This window comes from Marmota marmota, unplaced genomic scaffold (assembly GCF_001458135.2).
Source record: "Marmota marmota marmota unplaced genomic scaffold, marMar, whole genome shotgun sequence".
NCBI lineage: Eukaryota > Metazoa > Chordata > Mammalia > Rodentia > Sciuridae > Marmota > Marmota marmota.
In genome coordinates, this window is record NW_026000068.1 from 26,298,781 (window position 1) to 26,303,457 (window position 4,677).

The window sequence follows — 4,677 nt, forward strand, 5'->3', positions numbered from 1 at the left end:
CATATTATTAAAGTATATATATATATATATATATATATATATATGCAAAACTGAATTTTTCTATCTAGTAAGGCAAATATTTCTGTATTTTGTCCTTATCATAATGTTCTTCTCTTTTTTCTGCATGCTTGTTTCTTTCATATTAACCTTAAAATTAAATAAAATTAAGATTCTAAAACATCTCCAATAATGGTATTATGTGGTGATAGGATTGGACCTTTTCCCATAAACTCCAGAATCATGCATAACACCTATAAATCCATTTGGATATTTCTAGCAGACATCCGACACTTAACATGTCTGACACTGGACTTCTGCTGCTACCCTCCATTCTCAGTTAATGCTAATATCCTATGTGCACTCAAACCCAAAGCTTGACCTCAACTTAATTCTTCCCTTTATATCAAAGATATAGTAGCAGGGATTTAGGTTATCTCTTCTCACATTTTCTGTGTTTCTAATTCTGTCCATGTCACCTTTATCTTTCACCCACTTACCGTAGCCTCACAACATTTCTTTCAGGCTTCTGCCCTTCTATCCTTTACAACAATCAATCGAGGGAAAATAGTTAACCCTTAGTAAGTTAGTTGGAGCTTGTCACTCTGTTCACAGCCCTTCAGGGACTCCCTATCCTATTTGGAGTAAATCACCATGATACTAGCTGGCCTACCTCTCTGAAGTCCCCTCCTGGACTCATTCTTTGCACTTCAGTATGTTAACTTTCACACACACTCCCAACTCAGAGACATTGTTGCTGGCAGGGCCTATACCCAGTTGCCACATGGCTTGCTTTTCTTCTGGTTTGCATAAAATGTTACTTTCTCATATGTTGAGGGCCACAGACAAGTCAAGATGGCGCCTGGCACTTTGCTAGGAGGAGTGGTTTCTGAGCCAATGCCAGCGAGCCATTAAGATGATGGAGATTCCTTAATGACTGACTGCTGTGTCTAGATTATGTCAATTAAGTTAAGCTGTGTATAATTATTAAGATGATGAGGATTCCTTAATGATTGATTGCTGTAACTGGATGATGCTAAATTGAGTCAAGCTGTATATTCAGTTATGTATAAATACCTCTGCTGTCCTACAATAAAGCAGCTCCCGCTGTATCAACCTTCACAAGTTGCTTGTTCCCCCCTCCCCAGTTATTTTGCCCAGCCAGACTGTGGCACTCATAGAAGCCTTTCCCAGCCACTCTTCAAAAAATTGCTTTCTCTACAACAGTTTCAATTAGCTTTTCCTGTTTTATTTTTCTTCATTGTAGTTCACTGTTGTTAAACACTATTCTACTCTCAACTTCTATGAAATCAACTTTTTATATTTCACATATCAGTGAGATTGAGTACTTGTTTTTCTGCATCTAGCTTGTTCCACTTAATATAAAGTATAGAGTTCTATCCAAGTTGTCATAAATTATAGGACCGTATTCTTTATTTTATGGCTAATCAGTATCCCATGGTATATATGTACCACATTGTATTTATGCATTTATCAGTTGATGGTCACATAGGTTATTTCCACTTCTTGACTCTTATGAACAATGATACAAGAAAATGGATTGTAGATGTCTCCTAAATATGTTGATTGTACTTCCTTTGGATGTATACCCAGTAGGGGGATTGCTGATCTTATGAGATAGTTCTATTCTTAGTTTTTAGGGGAACTTCCTGTTTCCCATAATAGTTGTACTAATCTACATTCCCATCAATAGAGTGCAAGGGTTCCTTTTACTCCACATCTTCCCAGAACATATTATCATTACTCATTTTGATATTAGCCATTCTTACTGAGTTGAGACAGTATCTCCTTGAGGTTTTGATTTGCATTTCCCTGATGATTAATGATATTGAACATTTTTTAACATACCTATTGGTCATTTGTATGTTTTCTTTTGAGAAATGTTTATTTATACCTATTGCCCTTTTTTTAATCAAGTTATTATTGTTGTTGTGTTGTTGCTATTATTTTGAGTTCCTTTTATCTCCCAGAAATAAACCCTTTGTGAGATCTATAGTTTGCAAATATTTCCTCCCTTTCTGTCTTGCTTCTTCTGTGTGTTCATTGTTTTATTTGCTGTGCAGACAAAAGCCTTTCTTCTGTGTTTGGGGTCTTGTTCAAAAGAAAAAAATATATCTTTGCCCATTCCAAAATCCTAAAATATTTTCTCTTTGTTTGTTCCTAGTAATTATTTCATAGTTTTGGATGTTAAATTTATGTCTTTAATGAACTTTAATTTGATGTTTGTAACAGATGAGAGATAGAGGCCTTGTTTCATTCTTATGCATATAGACATACAATTTTCCCTGCATCATTTGTTGAGAAGACTGGCTTTCTCCAATGAGTGTTCTTAGCATTTATGTAGAAAAATTGGGTGAGAATGTATAGCTTACTTCTAGCCTCTCAGTTCTGTTTCATTAGTCTATGTGTCTGTATGCCAGTACCATGCTGGCATAGATTACCATAGATTTATACTATAATGCCTCCTACTTTAATTTTGCTCAAGTTGTCTTTGGCTACTTGTGATATTTTTTATGATTCCATATTGATATTAGGATTGTTTTATTCAAGTTTTGTGAAGAATATTACTTGCATTTTGATAGAGATTGTGTTGAATCTGCATATCACTTTGGGTAGGATGGACATTTTAACCATATTGATTCTTTGTGAACATGGGATGTCTGTGTGTGTGTGTGTGTGTTCTCCTCAATTTCTTTTACAAATGTGTTATTATTTTCCATTTGGAAATTTTTTACCTCTTTGTTTAACTTTATTCCTTGGTAATTTTTGGTAGTTATTATAAATAGGTTTGCTTTCTCTAATTCTATTCAAGATAATATGCTAATGAATACATCAAAGCTACTTATTTAAAAAAAAAAAAACATTTGTTCTATTTAGTTATACATGACAGTACAATGCATTTCAATTAATTGTACACAAATGGAGCACAACTTTTCATTTCTCTGGTTGTACATGTGCAATCATACATGTACCTAGGGATATATTCTCATTCCACCATCTTTCCTACCCCCATACTCCTTCCCCTTGTCTACCTCCCCTTGGCCCAATTAAAGTTCCTCCATTCTTCCTATTCCCATTATGGTTCAGCATCCAATTATCAGAGAGAGCATTTGACCTTTGGTTTTGGGGGTTTGGCTTACTTCGCTTAGCATGATATTCTCCAATTCCATCCATTTACCTGCGAATGCATAATTTTATTCTCTTTTAATGCTGAGTAATATTCCATTGTGTACATATACTACAGTTTCTTTATCCACTTATGTATTGAAGGCCATCTAGATTGGTTCCACAGTTTAGCTATTGTGAACTGTGCAGTATAAACATTGATGTGGCTGTGTTACTCTAGTATGCTGTTTTTAAGTCCTTTGGGTATAGACCAAGGAGTGGGATAGCTAGGTCAAATGGTGGTTCCATTCCGATTTTTCCAAGGAATCTACATACTGCTTTCCATATTGGTTACACCATTTGCAGTCCCACCAATTTGCAATGTATAAGTGTGCCTTTCCCCCTACATCCTCCCCAACACATATTGTTATTTGTATTTTTAATTACTGCCATTCTTACTGAAATGAGATGAAATCTTAGAGCAGTTTTGATTTGCATTTCTCTAATTATTAGATATGTTGAACATTTTTCCATATATTTGTTGATTGATTGTATATCATCTTCTGAGAAGTGTCTGTTCAGCTCCTTTAAAGCTACTGATTTTTGTTTGTTGATTTTGTATCTTCAAATTAGCTGCATGAGGCTAGGTGTGGTGGCACATGCCTGTAATCCAAGTGGCTGGGGAGACTAAGGCAGGAGGATAGTGAGTTCAAAGCCAGTCTCAGCAAAAGTAAAGTGCTAAGCAACTCAGTGAGACCCTGTCTCTATATAAAATACCAAATAGGGCTGGGGATGTTGCTCAGTGGCTGAGTGCCCTGAGTTCAATCCCTAGTACACCCTCCCAAAAAAATTAGCTGCATTAATTTATAAGTTCTAATAGCTTTTTGTTGTAGGCTTTGGGACTTTCTATGTATAAGATCAGATCACGTTTTCTGCAAATTGTATGAATTTGACTTTCTCTTGTCCAAATTAGAGTTTTTTCTTTCTTACTCTTGCCTAATTGTTCTAAGATTTCTACCACTATGATGAGTAATAGTGGTACAAGTAGACATCTCTGTCTAGGTATAGGTTTGAAAGAGAAAGCTTTAAGCTTTTCCCCATTTAGCATAATAATAGATATTGGCTTTTTAAAAAAGCTGTATTATATTGAGTTACATTCCTTCTACACCTAAATCATTCAGCATTTTTGACATAAAGAGGTGTTGAATTTTTTTAAATATGTATTTCCTTAGATGATTGTACAGATTTTGTCCTGCATTCTGTTTACATGGTGTGCCAAATTTATTGATCTGCATACATTGAACCATCCTTGCATCCTTATGATGACCTCCACTTGATATGATGGATAATCTTTTTAATATTCTGTTGGGTTTGGTTTGCTAATATTTTCTCCAGGAGTTTATCTGTGTTTATCAAGGATATAGGCCCCATGGATTCCCCCCTCCTCTGTGACACTGGTATCTTGTTTTGATGTCAAGGTAATTATTGTTTTTCAGAATGTGTTTGGAAGAATTCCTCCTTGAAGCCCCACCCCGCCCCTTCCTCCTCCTCCTC